At 36.3% G+C, this 21808-nt stretch overlaps 1 pseudogene; it reads left to right on the top strand.

The window, feature by feature from the left end:
- The first annotated feature begins 1823 nt into the window (after nucleotides 1-1823).
- Nucleotides 1824-21808, top strand: part of LOC149224150 (cytokinin hydroxylase-like) — a 33746-nt pseudogene continuing 13761 nt past the window's right edge.

Here is a 21808-nt window from a genome sequence, read left to right as displayed (position 1 = left end):
ACATGCCTACGTGAATAGGTATCATGAGCATACTCCACTAGTTATTCAACCCAAAATTTATGATATTGAGAATGAGATTGTAGAGGAACATGAGAACGTTTATGATTCATAAGTTCTGGCATCCGTTTCAAACTAGATCCATGATTTGGGCACTGTTGGAGATCATCAAAATCAAGACCTCCATATTATTAACCCATTCTTGCACATTAAGAATCTTTTGGGAAAAGTATCATTTGAGCACAATAAACCAACCTCCACTAGGAAACTCTAGGCACTTCTACCAAGAAACTAGTTTCATTGTCTTTTATTGATATGCTTTAGATGACAACCTTGTTTTTAACTTGCTAGAAGCTTAGTTTCACGTGTTTTCTAATTTCGTTTACTATGATTCCAATGACATTCTTTCCTAAATTGTTTAATAGAAACATTAGCTATATTATGCATATCTTGCAAATTTTGCAGAACCTATTTCTAATCCTCAATTGCTATCTATATTCTGACTTTTAGATTTAGTAAACCAAGACAATTTGAGGAATTAATAATATAATTTGAAATTATAAAAAGGAAAAAAAAAATTACACATTATTTGTTAATGTATTAATTACATAAATATCTAATAAAATTTTAAAATGAAAATTAGAGTTTTTTGGTTAAGAATAACATGTCATTATCATAAAAAAAAATATTGATATACAAGTGTAGTTGTTTTATTAAGAAAACACATCAACACCAAAGAACTAATAATATGAATACTCATATTCAAATGTCCACCTTTTTATTCAACACATATTTATATTGTTTGAAATTGACTTTCGCATTAATCACATAGAATTATCTGTTGGTTGACTTTTGGAACCCAGGTTAGAGTGTTTGAAACATCCACCAACAAATAATTCTATAGAGAACACATTAAAGTGTTCTATAAGATTAATCCGAAAATCAGTTTCAAACAATTAATATGGATCACAAAAATATGGAATAAAAAAAATATTATATAATATTAAATATTATTAATTGAAATATTTAATTAAAATATTTTAATTGAAAAATATAATTTTTTTAACATATTATTAAAATTATAATAAAGAATAATTCAAATTATTATTATTAGAAAATAAATTATAATAATAATACAATTTTTTTTTTTTTTAATTTTTTAATATATATTTTATTAATTTAATAAAATTTGTTGTAGTTGTAAAATCTAGAATACTTTAAAAACATTTTAACATATTAAGAATCCATTTAAATCTATTTTTCCATTTAAATCTATTCATTTATTTAAAAAGGCATTTTAAATAATATAATTTAAACTAATCACAATTCAAGTGGTAGTTTAGCTATTATAATTTGTTATATTTTTCTATTAATATTTTTAAATTGATATTTATAGGTTTTTAAGTGGATCAAATAATGTTATTATAATGTTTTACTAAAATTTATTTTTATCAAAAATTAGTTAAAATACTTTATAATCTTAATTTAAAATTTGATATTTTTGAATTTTAGTTTAAATTTTGATGTACACCATCTAAATACCAAATATGTAAATACCAAAATACCCAGAAAGAAATTTAAAAATGCAGAATTTATTTATACATTTAAAATGAAGAGAACAAATGAGTAAAAAAAAAACCGTTTTGCCACGAAATTAAAAAATAATGAATTTATGTGAACCTTTAAAACTCATTTTAAATAACAAGAACGCATGTACACTCGCGGAACGACAACGTTGGCCGCGCATCGTACCTTTTAATTCTTGCTTCTATAAATTGCAACTCCTCTTCCAAGAGACACTGACAGCTTCTTCAAATCTTGTAGCCATGTCTCCATCAGAGGAAGGAGAATCCTCAAGACATTATTGGCGATACTTTTTCTGCTGTAGCCATGTCTCCATCAGAGGAAGGAGAATCCTCAAGACATTATTGGCGATACTTTTTCTGCAATTGTTAAGTTTGGGAATGATAGTTTGCAAGCACCTCTGCAATTTTTTCTACACATTCTGGTGGAAGCCGCGCACCATCAAGAAGATTATGGAAAGCCAAAGAATCAGAGGGCCACCGCCTCGTTTTATTAGTGGAAATCTGGGTGACATGACCAAACTCAGGGACCGCGATGCCGGTAAAGACATGGAGCCTATCAGTCACGACATTGTGGACAGACTCTTGCCCCACTATGTGCAATGGACGAATGATTATGGTATCTCCATTTTGCCACTACTAGTTGATAAATTTTTCAGAAACTTTTACCATTACTACTTCTGATGTCAAGCTTCTGTTGCATGATGCAAAATATTGTGTGCAGGCGACTGGATGAGTAACTTGAACTAATTAGCTTAGGTTCGAATTTCAGTTTTAACGTGATGAACTGTTAATATTAATGCCATACATTAGTATTAGACCCATTCTTGGAGGAATATAAAACTTGAAACGTAATAGAGAAATATAAAATTTGAAGTGTAATTTTTGGACCTCTTTACGGTAAATTAGCATGAGCAGTCACACAGAATATAAGAGCTTTAGTGTAGGTTTTCATCGAACTTTCTGTATATCTATTTTAGTTAATAAATAAATACAACTTTTTAATTGTAATTTTCTTTACAATTATGAATAAGGCAGATTTATCAGTTCCCGTTTTTATAATTAATTTAATTTAATTTTAAATTTTGTGAGAAAAACAATTTAAGAAATCTCATATTATCTTCAGAAATTTGAGTTCACTCCATATATATTTCAGAAAGAAAAAAAGGAAGGAGCTAATATTCCTATTATGAAAACCCGTACATAGACATTATAGCCACGATGGTCCACCATAAAATATTTTTTATTGTCATATATATATATAAAAGTAACCCAGTCAAAACTATTTAGAGAAAGCATTTTAATTCAATAAATATAAGTAAATTTGTATGGTAATTTAATTCAGATGTTCAGCAGTAAAACCTTTTATACAATAGCCTTAGTTTTTATTTTATTTTTGTAAGCTATGGTAGTACCTTTCTTTTCTATTTATAAAACCAAGTTGTTCCATATACAGTAGTTTGGTGGCCTCAACATGCCCATACGGGAAGCCAAGTTTGTTGGCCACCTGATTCTATTATAAACCATCCAATAGCAAAGTTTTATGAGTCTTTCCATCCAAGCTAAATAAACTGCACATCTAAAAATACTAATGTTCGAGTCTAACATAAAACATCTAAGCAGGAAATGCTATATGCAAAAAGATCAAACTAAAACGTGCAAAGAAACTAATCCTTTTGGTCATCTTTATCAGAATCCACATTTGCAGGTGTTGTTGCCGAGTCTCTTGGAGATAGCTTCATCAACCGTTGTTGGATCTCATCAAGCTTTCTGTCTTTCATTATTATGATGATTTGTAGGTTTTTCAAATCCTTTTTGATATTTGGCATACCCTGGGCGATTTCTACCACTTCACTCGCCACCTGCAGCTTCTTGAATAGCAGTCCTCATGGATTTCCTTCCTCGCCTCTGACTTGCTAGTGTCGAGGTCGTCGGATCGCTTCTACCCGGTTGGCTCTGGCATCCTCTACCTCCATGACCCCTGCCTCTACCTAGGTAAGCCATCTTATCCTTTACTACCTCCTGCTTACAGTTAGAAACAACAAAAGTTAGCTTTCTAGGAGCTACATTTTTCTTATAAGCCAGCATGTCTCTGTCCCTCTGCCTTCCTTCCCCGCTCCAGTCTCCCCCATTATTTTGGGTCATCGAGGGTCTCTCCCACCTGGACTCAGGTAAATGGTTAAGGCCTCTATCATCATGTCTCCCACATAGATTGTATTTTAAGAATTCACGAGCTGACTCTTTTCCCTACTACTACAGTCCCTCGGCATGCCCATGTTCTGTTCCTCTACCTTGCTCACCATGCAGACCCAACCCTCCCTCTGCCATTCCCAGCTTTCCCACCTCCTCCAACTTGCTATTGATAACAAGGTGAGTTGGAGACCCGCTCAGACGTGGCCCTTTCCTAGCAAGTCCCGGCTTTCCTGCCTACTATGCATGACAGAATGAGATGCAGGAGGTGAGTCTAAGGAAATAGACCCAGATTTATGCTTTCACACAGAAATTCCCAATGTCTGCGTTGCTCCGATCTCCTCCTTCCTTCGCTGCACACTGCGCTCTCAACCCACCCTAGCCACCCTCATGTACCACTTCCCAGCTATCCTGTGTCCCCTCCCACTACCATCACCGTTTCTTACCTCTTTCCCCCCACTCTCCTGTCACTTCTTTGCCTTGAAACTCCCCCGCGCATGCAGGATGCCACCACTTCCATTTGATCTATGATGAGGGCAGTTGGTGGCCATCCTGGCCATCCTCTCCCATTTGTTGTCCTTCTGTTCGTACGCTCCACATTCACCACCCCGATCGGGGGCCACCTGTATTTGCTATCTTGAGGTTGTGTCCTCATGTAAATCTTAGGTAAGGATCGATTTGAGGGGCTCTAATCTAGGCTCCTCCAAGTGTATCGGCCAGATCCTATCCAACTTGCCACCTTCTTCATTACTTCCCCAATTGGCTAGGAAATCAACTGCCTTGTTTCCTTCCCTTCTTACATGTTTTATAATCATATATTCAAATCACTTTATAATGGTTTCTAGGTCCTTTACCAAGCTAGTTGTCCTCCAGCTTTTCGCAACTTTGTCCCATGTCTTACTATTATGTAGATTCCTTATCATGTTAATAACCAGTTCAGAGTCACCCTCTACTTCCAGGTTGTTGTATCCATTTCTTATAGCTATTCTGAGTCCTTGATAAACTGCCATAAGCTCATCTTCGTTCTTGCTCATGATACCACCATGGTCTGAGTACACCCAGCTTGTCGTGCCTTGGTCATCCCGAAAGATGCCTCCAAGCCCTGTTGAACGCGGGTTGCCTTTGGAAGCTCCATCAAAATACAGTTTGATGAAACCTTCAGAAGGGCGCGAGAAATGGATAAGGCTAATGTTGTTTGTTTCAGGAGGATTTCGCATCTGAGGAACTACCATTCCTTGGTCTAGATTTAGCTGGGTTACGATTTGTTCTTCCTCCAGTGTCGTTTTCCAATCCTCTTGACTCTAAGCTTCCGCTAGGATAGTTTCTCTTATATGACTCTGGGTTCTTTTCCAGACCTGCTCTAGAGACTGCTCTTTGTTTTGAAAAACTCTCCGGTTTCATTCTTTCCATATCATCCACATGTTCATGCCTACTGCTATACTCTAGGCTCTTCAAACCACTGGGCTTTAAATTGATCGTGCCCCTATTGTTTGATTGTTTCTTTGATGCTATGATGATCCCTATTTGTCCTTCCAAAGAGTCTCCTGATTTCTTCCCATTTTTGCTGGGCAAAAAGACAAGAATTCAAAAGGTGTTCTTGCGTTTCCTGATCCTGTTTCCATAGGCAACATATCCCATGTTAGAATGTGTCCTTTGCCTACAAGCCATAGGAAGTGAGTCACTTTTGGCCACCATTTCCTTTGCTAGATTTGTTCCCATAAGGGTGTTAAGTCGTCTTGTTACTACGGCGTGATGACTTTGTAGGCTTCTTTAGTCATGAAGGTTCCCTTTGATGAATGACCCCATCTCAGTATGGCTGTACCTGTTTTGATAGCTATTTTCCTTGTCTTCATTTCTCTAATATACACCTCTCTTTATTCTGTATCAATATTCCTATCCCATTTTTCCATACTTTTCCAGGTTCTCCAAGACTCCTCTTAGTGTTCTATGTTCCAAAAATCACTCACATATTTCGAACCTTCCTCTATTTCCCTCTGGCATGTGTTTCTTAGTCCCTTCAACTCACTCATTCTCTCCCTTTGCTGCCAAACTTCTTCCTAGAATTTGCCTGAATTTCCATTCCGAATTTCCCAAAAGGCATGTTTGGATATTATGTTCCTGTTTTGGCTGGCCAGGTTCCATATTGTAGAGCCTTTGGAATTTCCTCAAGTCTTAAGATGTCTTCTGTTGTTTCTTGCATATTATATTTTTTTGTCCAGATTCTTTTCCATAGGCCTCCTCCTCCCCTCATCCATCTCCACCAGAGCTTAGCTCTGATTACTTGGTTTAAAGTGTATGGATCTCTCAATCCCAATCCTCCTTCCTCTTTACTCTTAATCAGGCCCTTCCAGGATATCAAAGCCCATTTCTTTTGTTGCTTTTCTCCTCCCTAGAGGAATTTCTTGAAGATCTCCACCATTTTGTTGTATGCACCTTTGGGGCTGTTGTTGCCGATAGTTGGTAGATTGGAATTGCTTGTAAGACCGCTTTGACCAGTACTGCTCTCCCTGCTATATTTAAGGTTTTGAATGACCAGTTAGCCAATCCGTTAGCGAGTTTCTCAATGGTTTGTTGCCAATTTTCCATCTTTAGAGGATTCAGGGCTAATGGGGTGCCAAGATATTTTGTGGGTAAGTTGCTCAAATGGAAACCCAATAGTCTTGTCAAATATATTTTGACATTTCCGGTAGTATTGAAGAAGAGTGTGCATGATTTCTCCTTGTTGATTTGAGTACCAGATTCTTCCATAAAGAGGTCTAGGATCCCTTTTATTCTTTTTACTTCTTTGAGAGGAATTGTGCAAAACAACATGATATCATCCACAAATTGTTGGTGTGTGATCGGCAGGTTATTACTCCATATCTGAAGCCCTTTGATTTTCCTTTCCCTCAATTCTTTTTTGATATATCTTCCTAGTCCTTCTGCCGCAGTGATGAACAGGGAGGGGGATAAGGTCCCCCTGTGTCAGTCCTTTAGAGGCATTGGAGGTTGAAGTTGGCGACCCATTCCGAAGAATGGAGAAATTCGGGGTGGGTATCATATCAAAGACCCAATTTATCCATCTATTGTAGAAACCGAAGGCCACTAGAACTGATTTAAGGTAAGTCCAATTAAGACAATCATAAGCCTTAGAGAGATCCAATTTGATCATCATTCCAGCTTCAATTTTGGATTTCAAAGAATGCACTACTTCTGGTGATGCTACCAAGCCATCCAGAATTTTTCAACCTTCCACAAAACCAGTTTGTTTCGAAGAAATAATGCTAGAAAGGATTGGCTTATGTCTTTTGGCCATTACAGTTACAATAATTTTATATGGCATTACAAAGAGCAATGGGTCTAAAACCTTACGGGGTTTCAGACTTAGCCGTTTTAGGGATAAGGGACAGGAGAGTCGAGTTAAGGCCTGGACATACCTTCTGGTTTCTTCGAGATTCTTCCACTACTCCCAGGATGTCTTGCCCTAAGAAATTCCATCCCGCTTGGTAGAATTTCGCTGTGAAGCCATATGGTCCAGGAGCTTTATTCTTCTTCATTCCTTTCACAATCTCTTCCACTTCCTCCAGAGTTTCTGCTCTCAAAATAGCTAGGTTTTGGTCTGTGGTGATCATTCTTGGTATCTCATTGCAGATTCTCCCGGTAGCTTCTCTTCTATCCTCTTGGGGTTCCATAAGGATGTCTTTGAACTGTCTTACCAGAGTCTGTTCCATTTCCTCATGCTGAGTTAAGCGAAGTCCTTCTTCGTTTTTTATGGAGAACATTCTATTTCTTTGTCTCTGCTGAATCATGGCTTGATGGAAGAACTTCATGTTCCTCTCCCCCTCTCTTAACAAATTCACTCTGGATTTTTGTTTCCAAAGAATTTCCTCCTGTTTCCTTCTTTTTTCAATTTGGCTTATCAAAACCCCTTCCTCTCTAGCAAGTTCCTCTCTTTTGTGTGTTATTATGATTTCTTGTTGCAATTTCCACATCTTCTAGTCGAGGAGCTGATGATCCTTGAAGATGTTCCCAAATTCTTCCTTGTTCCATTTTTTTTACCCTCTTTTAGTTCTTTTAATTTTAATTGGAAGGTCTTCATTCTGCTTCTTCCCCTTTGTTGGCTTGGTTTCCACTATTCTTCCACTTTCGTCAAGAACTTTTGGTCTCTGAGCCAGAAGGCCTCAAACCCAAACGAACGTTTCTTGGGGCTTGCTTTGATGTCAATTTCTAGTTTGATCAGCTAGTGGTCGAAACCCATTCTCGGAAGAATTGTTGCTTCAATGAAGATATCTCGGTTTATTATCTATTCTGATATTAGGAATCTGTCTAGCCTCGAGGCGATTTGGTGTGTGCCTCCTCTTCTATTGTTCCATGTGTGAATCCCATTTATCGTTGGTATATCGACCAGTCCTTCTTCCATAATCATACCTCTGAAGGCTTCCTTATCTGAGTCTAATCTTCTGAGGCCTCGTCTTTTTTCCTTTAGGGATGTGATCATGTTGAAGTCTCCTCCTACAATCCATGGAGGTTGTGGGAAGAGGCTTCTGATTTTTCCCAAGTTTTGGAGGAAGATCATGCGCTCTCCCGGTATGTGTGGACCATATGCTCCAGTGAGAAGGATCCATTCCTATGATCCAATATGCCTGAATTTACATGAAACAATTTGGTGTATACTTACCCAATTTTCAAATTGAATCTCCTCTGGGTTCCAGAGAATTGCCAGGCCCCCTGCACTGCCTATGGCATCCTAACCTATTACTAAATAATGCAGCTTAAATTTTCTCATCATATCTTTTAGTTTCTGTTCACTAATAATTGTTTCTTGCATGATCATTATATTGGGCTTGTCTTTCTTCAGTCTCTCTTTCAGATATCTCTATTTCCCCTTACTTTTCAACCCTCTAATATTCCATGTTGTAATTATCATTTTAACAACTAGAGGGGTTATTAGAATACCTCTGACAGAGGTACGACTCTTCCTGAGTTTACCAGCATTTCTCCAACCATTTGGATGGTCTCGCTCATAGGTCTTCTTGCTTGTTTTCTTCTACCCTTCCTTGCATTACTCGTATCTGTGCTTTGTCTTCCTTGTGATCCTAACTATTTGGATTGATTTATTATGACTACCCCTCCTTTCCCCTTATATCTTTGGAACATGTCTTTGTATAATTTCTTTTGATCTTCTAGAATGAATCTTTCGTCCAAATGCCTCCACTCGTGTAGAAGTCTCTTTAGAACTTGTTCCTCTTCACTTCCTTTGTCCTTCTGGGGGTCTATCCCCATTTGGGTCTGGCCTTGAGGGTTTTCTGTTCTCTCCCCTTCCTTCTTGATCTCCAGACTTGTTTGCGTTTTATTTTTCCCTTTGTCTATCTTTATAGGTTCTGCTAATTCTTCGTCACTATCTCGCCCTTCCGCTTCCATTTCCTCTTCTTCTAATACCCCGAACTTTTTCTGATTTTCGTGAGTTAATTCCTTGGAAGGTGGTTTCTGATTAGTCTATCCTTTTGGAGGTTTTCTCTGATGTGGCACTTCTGTGAAGCCTTCATCATCCTCCCTACTCGCTATTTCCATCTTCGTCACTTCTTCCTCGTTCCCAAGATTTGTTGATGCTCCAGTTTCATTTAGAGGGTATGATTTGAAGAGATGCCCATATTCATGGCATCTTCTGCAGTGGAAAGGAATATGCCCATAGTCCACTGGTTGTTTCCACACCTCATCATGGTATTCCACTTCAATATAATCTGGGATCGGTTCTGTAATATTCATGTACATGCAGATCCTGACTTATATCTTTCCCCCCTGGTGGTCTCAGCCACTTTGACAAAAGTCCCGATTGAGTTCTCGATACCCTCCAGAATCTTTGGATCCCAGAACTTGATTGGGAGTCCAAAAAACCTGACCCATATAGGAACCGCCAACATTTTCTCTTTGTCAGGGTTGTAGCATTCTTCGCAGTGCCTCATAAAGAGACCTGCGTTGTTAAAGAAGTAGGGTCCCTCCTCAAAAACCCTCTCCTTATCTTCCAGATTAGCAAAAATGACCGTGAAGAAGCCCTTAGCATCGAGTTTTAGGTCAATGTGTCCTTTGGGCTTCCATCTCTATTGTATCCATTTGGCCAGTTCTTTTTCAAACGGCCATGTCCCCACAAACTTACAGATCAAAGCATGATCTTTCATATATCCTCTGTATTCTTCGAGTTTGTTGTTTGGAATTACAAACCTAGGTTTTTTCATCGCTCTGGGTAGGCATCTGTTCCCCAGCCCCGCTTGCCATCGAGCCCCCATGACCGACGCGTCCTTACCTCATTTCACTATGCTTACGTTCGTTCCATTCCTACTTGTCTCACTTGTTGTTGCATTGTTATGGTTGTTGCATTTTTATAGGAGGGGATCTCTCCGCCTCCCCCGCTCCCCCCCCCCCCCCCCCCCCGCCCCACTCAGAGCTATCATTTCTTTGTCAACCTCGCCTGCATATTGTCCACCTTCCTCTAATTGACCCGAAACTCTCCCTTGTCTTGATCTGGTGCAGGTGGCTGCAGGGTATCCTTGCACCTTGTCCAAGACTAAGGTTTGCCTAAGGCAAACTGTGCAAAAACGCTAAACCTAAATGCTTAGCTTCATCACTTTCCCCTGTCCGTTCTCCCCAAAATTAAACTTCCGCTCTCCCCAAAATTAAACTTCCATCAATAAATCAGTTTTCATCCTTAGTTTGTTTTTATTGATTTAACAGGAATCTAGGCAATTTTGAAGGTTCGACCGCAACAGCAGATGTTTTATTACGTAGATTGGATTTAAATACAAGGAGGATGAAATATTTCTAATTTTCTTAAATTTTTTATAATTTCAAAATATACTGGGATGAAAGAAATTTAAGATGATCTTTTATATTAACCTTTTCCAATTTAAAGTTTTTTATATTAATATAAATTTATAAAAATTAATTTATTTTAATATAGATTAATTATATCTAATAAGAGTTTATATTTCATAATTAAATTGTTAGAGGGCAAAAGTTTTAATAATAAAGTCTTTGAAAACTTGGAAATTTTGAAATATGTTAGTAATTATTATTTAATAGCAAAAGTTTAGTTTAGAGAGTTCACAAATTAGATGATAAAATAATGGAAATACTTATAAGATTATGATAAAATTAGGCAGAAAATTTTGAAAATTTAAATTATATTTGTTAAAATTTATGATTTTGGGTGCTGAGAAATTCTCCATAATCTTGAATTAATTTAAGTTATCAAAAACTATTCAAACACTCCAACATTATAAGTTTTTGAAAAAAAATAATATTTTATATAGAAAATGGAGTCCACAAAAATCACAAAAATCAGTGTAGAACATGCCACAGGAATGGAATATTCCAATTTAATGTTCGTCAACCTCAATTTCAGATACTCGCTAGTATAGTAAATAAACATGATCATGCCACACAAAAATGAATGAAATATTCCAATTCACTGTTTACAGACCACAAGTTTAACTGCACTAGTATAGTAAGTAAACATCATGATATTATGAGTGGGGTAACAATGATATTATAAGTGGGGTAAAAAACTCTATCTGGAGGATCAGAGATGATCGGGGAAACAATCTTTTCTCACAGGACCAAATCACGGCGGAGGCAGTTCGTTTCTTCCAAAACCAGTATAAAAGAAGGGAGATTGATATCCAGGACGCCATATGGAGTATTGAGAATGTGCCAGAAATGTTTAACAATGATGCAAATGAAGACTTCACAAGGCCCATCTCTGAAGATGAACTTCTAAAGGCCATGAAATCCTTCAAGAAGGATAAAAGCCCGGGGCCTGACGGCTGGCCAATAGAATTCTTCCTTCACTATTTTGATCTCTTCAAACGGGATTTGCTGGGTATGGTGGATGCTTCCCGGATGGCTGGGAATATACACTCTGCAACTACATCTACATTTATAGCGCTTATTCCAAAAAAACATAGCGCTGATACCTTTCAGGACTTCCGGCCTATATCATTATGTAACATCACTTTCAAAATTATCTCTAAAATTGTTGCAGAACGTATGAAGCCCATCCTATCCTCCTATATTTCTAGAGAACAACACACTTTTTTAAAGGGCAGAATAATCTTGGACGCGGTTTCCATGACTCAAGAAAGCCTCTTCAAAATAATATCGCAGAATATGGATGCTGCTATTCTCAAAATCGACTTGCAAAAGGCTTATGATTGTGTCGATTGGGGCTTTTTGAGAATCTTGTTAGCAAAAATTGGTCTTAAATCCCAAGGGGTCAATTGGGTCATGTCATGTGTAGAAAATGTTAAGTATTCGGTGATTGTGAATGGCATTCCTTCTATTTTCTTTCAAGCTGAGAGGGGTCTTCGCCAGGGATGTCCCCTCTCTCCACTGCTGTTCATTCTGGTGATGAACTCCCTCAGCAGTCAGATCAACAAAGCTGTTGCGGAGAAGAGATGCCTTCCAGTTAAAATCTGCAAGAACATCTCCATCTCTCATAGTCTGTTCGTTGATGATATTCTCATCCTTGCTATGCTCTGTAGGGCTTCCTGGACCTGCATAAACGACATTCTCTTAAGATTTCAGAGAGCCACCGGCCTGATCATTAACAAGGAAAAATCTTTCCTTCTCCATAATGATGCGATGTTAGATACTGTCAAATGGATTTCGGACCTGTTGGGTATTGCCCCAAATTCGCTACAACTCGGATTCAAATATCTGGGTTTTCCATTAAAGGCTAAAGGACATTCAATCAGGGACTGGCAATGGCTACTGGACCGATTCTACAAGAGAATTGCCCAATGGGAATACAAATTTCTCTCTCTTGCGGGCAGGCTTATTTTAGTACAGTCAGTCCTTTGTCAACTGTCAGTCTATTGGGCTCATATTTTTTATCTTCCTAGCAGTATTGTTAATCAGATGAACAGGCTGATTGCAAACTTCCTTTGGGGAGGTCATGCAAATCAGACAAAAATCCATCTTGTCAAAATAGCATCCATCGCTGCCCCAAAATGTATGGGTGGATGGGGCCTGAAGAACATCCGCGCCTTTGGAAACGCATTGCTCTGTAAATCTCTTCACAGAGGCGTATTTGGGGACGGGCCGTGGAGTAATCTCATAAGGTCAAAATACCTTAAAGGAAAACCTGTTGAATTCTGGTATAGAAAGCGATCCTTGGGAATCAGAAAAGGCTCGCTGATATGGAACAGTTTTCGCAAAGTTCAACCCCTCTTCATGAGAAATTTCTGCTGGACCCTATATTCTGGATCCAACATTCTTATTGCCTTCGATTCCATCTTATCTGGCAAGGGGTTCTCTTTTCCACATCCGCTGCTGCACGAATTTCACAGGCTGGGGATCTTTACATGGGACAAACTGATTAAGGGGTGGACAGGTGCCTCACCGATCTGGAAGGAAGGCGAAGACCTTCATCTACCTCGTCAGATGCTTCCCTTATGGTGGTCGACAAAAGAGCGACTTATTAGCTTGGGGGTCTCTAGGACAAACAATCATGATTGCCTGGTTTGGTCCATTCATAAGCTAGTTAGTGTTAAGAACATTTATGAAGACTTTTTTTCTTTTGTTACAGAGAATTCACATCCTCTTTTTCCTACCTGCTTCTGGAAAGCTGCTTGTCCGATGAAGATGGTTATCTTTTCCTCGCTGTTATTCTGGAATAAGAACCTCACATGGGAGACATTGCAAAGAAGATGCTGGCAGGGACCCAGCCGATGCTCCATGTGCCTGAAAGCTTCGGAAACAAACCTGCATATGTTCTTCCACTGCCCATCGTCCCTTCAAATCTGGTATGATTTATCTATGCATTTTGTTTTCCCTCTCATCCGTTTCTCTTCTGTCCATGAAGGAATTCTTTGGTGGAGTGGGCAACCGCCCTCTAGGAGGTCGCTGTTCATAATCACCTGTTGGCATTTATGGATCTGGAGGAATGCACATACTTTTCAAGACTCAAAGGAGCCTATCTAGGCTATCTTCCAGCGTATTCTGGCCTGTCATGAGTCCCTCCATTAAAAGCTTTTTGTATAAATATGTTTCTCTTTTGATGTCGTACTTCTAGATCTGCAATTGGTCTCTGTTGGTCTCCGTAGGTTTCATGCCCCTGTTAATCATGGTTCCTCATTTCAGCAGGCTGGGCAGAACTGTCATCCATATTCTTGATGGTCTGCTTTTTTGGTACAGTTCTGTAAAAAATTTTGGGTCTCAAATCTGGGAGAAGCACAGTCTCTTCTCATAGCCATTTATGTCGCTCTCCAGATCCCGGTCTTTCTGATAAGGATGCTTAGGCACTAGTCTTGTTGGTATAGAATTGTCATACAGCAATATGATTGAGGGCTGGGCATCTTGCCGTAACAGTCTCTTACAGTTATTGTATCTAGACCTTTATATATCCTTAATGTTTTTTTCTTCCGGAAAAAAAAAAACTTCATTACAATATCGTGTGTACAGGTCGTGTGTACAGGCCGCCGCTTCTTATTCTGGTGGGGCAACGAACCCCGGTCGGCGATTACAGAGGCTGAGCTAATCAAGGAACTTCTCTCTGGAAAGAACGTCCTCTCCTCTCATATGGAAAATCCCAATTGCAGCAAAAAGGCGTGAAGGATTTCATCGGAAAAGGCCTGCTGATGGCCAATGGACAACGCGGGGTAAACCAACGGCGTATCACAGCTCCCGCATTTCGCCACGAAAATTTCAAGGTACTCGACAATTGCAATTCCATGCACGTTATGAATATTAACAAACAAATTTCGACATGGCCAATACAGGAAAAATGGTAGGCCCTGATCTGCAAAATTATATACTGAAATCCAAAAAATAGAGATTTTTGCAACATTTATCCATATCTATTTAGCTGGGAGTAATTAAATTTCAAGAGTGATATTTTTCATGAGTGATAGAAAATTAGAAGTATTTTATTTCATGACTTTTATATGTAGTTTTGGTGTTTCGAAATGATTTGTAAGTAGTTTTACTCGTGTTTAAATCAATGGAGTTGTCACCCATACAAAAATACAAGTAATATGAGTGCGAGTTTCATCACCAACTCCAACGTCTAACCTTCTGGTATTTAAAATTTATTTGCAAATAATATCACGTATAATTTATTTGACAAAAATAATGAATATGCAGTGACAGTTGCCATACATGATCGAAAGCACAAAACCTATGATAAATGAGTGGAAGAAAAGTCTGGAGCAGGGGGCCGGAGCTGTGGAGATTGAGGTGGGAGAGCATTTCGCCCGTTTGGCTGCAGATATTATAGCGAAGACGGAATTTGGGAGCAGTTACGAAAAGGGAAAATTAATTTTTGAGAAGCTGGTTGTCTTGCATCTCATTGTGGTCGTTACTCTCGGTTTCGACGTAGCAGGTAATCTGAAATTGCATGCCTACGAAATTCGGGTTTATGATAAAACAGAAGAATGAATGATTCATTTCATATGGATTAGAAATAAAAATGGATCTGCAGCAATTTCACCATAAAAATTTGTTTATATCATATAAACGAAATGAAATTTAAGGTGACTGAGTTTGTGTTTGAGTTTTCGAATTATATGATATCTAGTTTAATTATATTATATTATAATATATTTTGTATGGATTAGATCTTAAAAATATTTTAAAATTTATATTTAAATAACTGGCAACATTATACGACGCTGCCATGTTTTAAATGTGCTTTGTTTTCTGAACTGATCAATCAAATTGTGAAATAAAGAATAAAATTATAATATTATATTATACAAATTAAAAAATAACATTTTTTATTATTATATATGTAAATAAAAGTATAATTTAATTTATAGATAAAATAAATTATATCTTTAAAATTAGATAAAATAATTTGAAAGAACAATGTTATATTTTGTTGTTTAAAATGTATTTTTAAATATATAAGTGTAGTTTTATTAGTTAATTTTTTTTTAAGAAATTAGAATTTTATATATTAAATAATTTAAATTCAGGTTTTTAAAAATGTGTGTTGTATTTTGTTAAAATTAACTCTAAAAAAGTTTTAAAAAGTCATTTTTCTTATAAGTAAAAAATTAACCCTAAAAAAGTTTTAAAAAGTCATTTTTCCTATAAGTAAAAGTATAAAGTATATAGAGAAATTTTCTTTGAAATTATATATAAAGAGTTTCTTTAAATATGCACTAATAAAAAAAGTCATCATAATCAAAATCAATATAATCAGTACAAAAACAGCATCTAGAGCATGAGTCGTAATCAAATTTAAATAATTAAAGACAAAATCAATACAATTAATTATCATAGTTGTCTTTAATTGTTCCCGGCAATATTTCATGAAATAACATATTTATAATTTAGAAGCAATCAAATATTAAAAATATAATATGTTTTGGTGTATACATTTTTATCTTCGTTTAAATATCTTTAAAATTATAAATCTGAGTTATATAGTAAATTGACAAAATGAATACAATTAATTAACATAATTGTATTTAATTGTTCCAGTAATATTTCATGAAATAACATATTTATAATTTAGAAGCAATCTAATATTTAAAATATAATAAGTTTTGGTGTATATAATTTTATGTTGGTTTAAATATCTTCAAAATTATAAATGTGAGTGATTAAGATTATAGTTTTAGTTATAAATTTTATAGTAATATTTTGAAATTATTAAATAAATTTATACATTTATGTTATTATATTTAGATTGGAATTAAAAAAGAAAATTTAAAACTTTAAACATTGTTAATTTTTTTTAACATGAAGGAAAAATTTAATTGATATAAATTTATATAAAGATTAATTGAAATTACAAAATTCAAAATATTATATATATATATATATATATAACCAATTTTTAACCATAAAAATCAAAATTTAACCATTTTTTTTAAGCAAAATTCGAACTAAAATTTCCAAATTTCCAATGCTTAAATACCGCCTTATTCAATTTTATTAAATTCTAATTAGTATCCCAAAACATATTCCACCAATGAAAAGTGTTCATCATTGTTCTCTAAAATAAAAAATAAATGAGTGAATTTTATAAACTTTACCAAGCACTTGGGATTTATATAATTTCGTGAATAACCTATTAATTACAGATTTATTACATTCCCTAAGGCAACCGACCATTTTTTAAAAATTTAATGAAATTTATGCTAATTCGATATTTTAAAGTTTCAAATAAAGTTGCACATAATTAAAAGTATTGTTTTCCATTGGCAGATTTGGTATCAATCAACAGGTTATGGAACTGAAGAAGGATGTCAAGGAATCTCTGCGACAGCCGGTGGAGGCCCGGCGACGCGCAGCGACCACGGGGAGGAGTTGCTCAGACGGGCATGATCTGTTGGGATTGCTGCTGGCGGGAGGAGAGAAGGGGTCGACGCAGTTGACAACGCAGGAGTTGATGGACCCCTGCAAGACTTTCTTCTTCGCAGGTCAGGACACCATGTGCTCTCTACTTACATGGACAACCATGTTGCTGGTGCTCCACCCGGATTGGCATCAGCGAGCCTGAGACGAAGTCCTGAGAGTCTGCGATGGCACGTCACTTGATTTCAATTCTCTTCCAAATTTCAAAATAGTAAGACATATATTATTGCAGTGTATAAATTTATTTTTGTTTTAAGTTCATAGAGGTTATATATTTATAAATATTAAAATTAAAATCAATACAATACTACAGTAATCCAATGGGAATACAAAACCATGGATACAAAAATTAATACAATGTTACATTTATCCGATAGGAGATTTAAACAAACAAAAATAATATAATAAAATCGTTAAGTATTCCATCATAACAAAAAGTTAAAAAATTAATAAAATCGTTAAGTATTCAATCTTAACAAAAAGTTTAACAAATTAATAGAATTGTTACGCATTGTATTTTAATAAAAGTTAACCAATTAAAAAAATCTTAATATTTTTTAATAAATTAATATTATTATTTAAATATTATTTTTTTAAAATTAACAGTTTAATCTACATTTTATTTAATAATATTTTTTTAATATATTAATAAATTAATATCATAATTTAAATATTATTGTTCAAATATAGCTTTTATTTAAAATTATGTCTTTATATTGCTCTCTAATTAAGCTTTTGGCATAGTGTGCTTCTTCATCTCGTTGTGATGATGGGGTACACTTGTTGGTTCGAAACCTATGGGCCAAAATTTCTCTTATGTGATTTCTACCAAAAGACATTCTTCAATTAAAAATTAACAAATTAGAAAGGAATTAGATTTACTTTAATTAAATGATATTTGAATTTAAGTTTTTGTGATCCATAATGAGAGTTTATAGAAATATTTTTCAAAAAAAACACATCAAAATTTTTTTATCCACCTGTTTCAAACCAATGAGTGTGGTTCATCATCAGAACAAGATTGTAATATTATTATCACTAAAATAAAAATAGTTTTTAATCATCTTTTAGATATAGATTTAGTCAATATTAATTTAAAATATATATATATATATATATATATATATATATATATATATATATATATATATATATACATAGAAATTAATTTAAAATTTACAAAAATAAACTGCACTAGTTATTAGGCTAGCTAGCCTTGTTGAAAATGAATCTTTATTTTCCCACATATAATTATAATTAGAATATTTTCTATTCATTAGAGATTTATTCTTATTTTTCTGGAATATTTTTTCTTGGACATTGTAATTGTTTCTTCCTCTATATTGACCTAAAAATTATACTATTCATATTCTCATAGTTATGGAGTCAAGTTGATCTAGCTTACTAAATGCTTTTTCATACTAATGAAAATCTTTATATTTAAACATAAATTCACTATAAAGTAGAAATTACCATCTATATTTATATTTTTTGAAAAATTGTTTTAGAATTCTTAATCTATTTCTGCCATTTATATTTTTTTGGAAAATTCATATAAAAATTTCTAGAAATCATATATTTATCTACCTTATCATTTTCATTTATACTTTTTGAAAAATTCATATAAGAATTTCTAGAAATCATATCTTTATCTACCTTATCATTGTTTCTCAAATTAATGTACTCATTTATCTTCTTCTACCTTCTTACTTTTTCATCTTATTTTGAATTTCCTATTTGTGTGTACTTTGTTAGTTCTTTAATCCATATAACAATAACTTACAATTATATGTTTTTATTATTTTCCTCATTAATATTTATATAATTGTCCTTAAAAAAGAAATTACACAAAATATTTTTAAAACCTTAAACATCCTTTATTAAACTCATCACTACATTAACTCTCATCCATCTCATTATTATGCTTTACCAAAAAAAAGTCATTTACATCAACTAAACTCATCACTGCATTACTAAATTTAAAGTAAACTCACTCAACACATATTAGAACCAACAAATTAAGCAAATGTTTCACTTAAACATTTAAGCGTTATAACATAATCCCGTTCATATTTGTAATGCCTTGCGGTTGGCAAGCCAACCAGGTGCGCCCTCTCACCATGCAAAGTAGCCAAAGTTATGAACAAAACATGGAGTGACCAAGGATGAGGTGTATGTTATATACGCGGGCAGGTTGGCGTTCCACACTTATATGGCGAGTTGGGGGAGCTCATCATGTTAAGCTGACGGAGGAGTGACGACAAACATGGGCGAGTTGGTGGGCGGTGCCGTGCCATGGGCGGGCCGACCACACTATGGCGTTATATCGTTTGATGGACGTGGTGGTTGGGAGACGGATGGAGAGTCATCCAAAGGGCGTAACTCCACGCATAGGCAGCATATGAAGATGTGACAAAGGATGGCATTTTCGCCATCGCACTTCTGTCTTTGATCAAGCAAGTAAGGATGCAAGCAAGGAGTATAGCCATAGCAATGCGCAGGTCATGTGCCCGCCCGCCGGGCACAGTTATACAAGACTTGGCACGAGGTTGTTTGATTGAGGCGCGGGTGGTGGGTGTGTGAGGGCCCCCGCCCGCTGAAGTTCTTGAATGGGTTTTCGGTTGGGAGTTGGGCGGTGGCTCGTGCACAGGCGCACCCACTCGGTTTGACAAGAAAACTTGGTTCTGTTATATGTTGGGCTGGTGGGTGAGACCACCATGCGTGCGTGCACGGGTGGGCGCCCGACTTTGTAACGCCGGTGTAGCATAGCTCCCGGTCATTTGTAAATCTTCTCATATATAATAAAATATTGTTCTTAAATGTGATGTGTTCTCATGGTATATGTTTTTGATGTTTATAATGTTAATGGATTCGGCACATTAATGTTATGTTTATTCATGAATGAAGATGAATGTTAAGGCGTAGTTCGTAAAGTAAGATAAAAATGAAACATGTTAACTACTTAGGTGATGTCGCGCCCGGCCAGTTAAATGAAAAAAGAGTTGGGGGGTGACAGCTGCTATTAGAGCAGGTTCACACTCAGTGAAGCCAGTGTATGATGAAGTAGATACACACCTGCACTTCGTGACAGGTGGTATCAGAGTAGGGTTGCTCATGACAGGTGAAGCTGATTCAGGGTTGAAGAAGCTTGACAGAAGCAGAGAACAGACATGTATGCAGGGAAGAGTTATGGAGAAATCATGGATTACTAGTTTGGGTTTCATGGACTTGATGGTTCATAGCAAGACCATTCAAGCTCTCATGGACATGGGGGCCACTCATAACTTCATGACGACACGATTAGAAAAAGAGGTTAGACTGATGATCTTCCCATCGAATGTGGAAGTCAAGGCAGTGAACTCTAGAGCTAAAGTGGCGGGGTTGGCACACGAAGTTCCTGCCCAGATGTCGTGGCGGAAAAAGTCGTTTGTGCGGACACAACGGACCTCCCTAGGAGTCTAAACTCTCTAGCGACAAACAAGACAAAATGGAGTGATCTTTCTCTAAATATACCTTTTAAAACATGAAAACTACAAGTGTTTAGGCTTACCTTATTCCAAAACGTTGTTGTTGTAGTCCGTCCTTGCCGATCCGGATGAGCTTCTCCTTCACATCAATTCCTGCAACCACAAACAATCAAACAATTACCAAGCACTTGCATTTCATATAATAAAACATATATTCAACATGCAGACCAAGGAACACATGAAATAACTCATTAACACAAGCTATTGAGAAAAATAAACCAGTTTGTATTAATAACGAAACAAAGAAACTCTTACAACCTGGCCTTGGTGTTGTGCAAGTTCCTCCCAGGGTCCATCAAAGGTTTTCCTCTACTTTGACAAAGCTCACCCACTTCCAAGTAGAATCAGGCAAAGACAATCTCTCCTCACAGGGTTCTAAATGGGAGTCCTAATTCCTGCAGCATTTACCCAAAGAAAATGTATAGCTTCAACCTCCCCTCCTTCTGGCCCAATGCCTTTATTTATAGTGCTGTAAAGAGGTTATTCAGGTCCACCATCAATGGGATAATCCCCCTCTTTGGGTGGGATAGCTCCCTTATTGATGGGATAAGTTCCTCCTTAATAGGGATACATGAACCAACTGGAGGCGCATCCATTTCATGAAACCGACCTCTAGAAAGTTCTAGAAGTAACCACAAGTAACTTTTTTAAGATGAAACTTGCGCATTTTGCCTTTTACAGAAGGACGCACCTGTCCCTTAACATACAGAGCGTCCAAAGACGCAGCTTTTGTGAACATTGTGAGCATCCCCGCAGGTAAGGCTAGAGAGAACCTGCGACCCCAGAGATAAACATATTTTTGACAAGACTTTCTCTCTTCTTTGAGTTTGAGATGGATAGCAGAGGCATAAGACTTGCCTAAGAGGGTAGCATGACTGTTGATTTGAGCCATACTAACTGTAAGTGGTCATGGTGACATTTTTTAGTGTAACAGATTGCCCCCTAAAGTGCGAAGCCTGGAATAGATTAGGGTTTTGTAATTCTAGGAAGGGTGAAGCGCTTTATCATTTCAAGGATTGTCTTGTGGATGACCTGGTTGGAACCTGCAATTTTCAACACAAAATACATGTATAAGATTATATCATCACTGAGGTAGGCATTCCCATACTCAGATTCAAAACTTTAACTAATGGACTAACTACTCTGATACAGGAATGATCTTGCAGTACA

Source organism: Pinus tabuliformis, chromosome Q, assembly GCF_031772625.1.
Source record: "Pinus tabuliformis cultivar Carrire ecotype Pingquan chromosome Q, CPIR1, whole genome shotgun sequence".
Taxonomy (NCBI): Eukaryota; Viridiplantae; Streptophyta; class Pinopsida; order Pinales; family Pinaceae; genus Pinus; species Pinus tabuliformis.
This window is presented reverse-complemented; position numbering and strand designations above follow the sequence as displayed.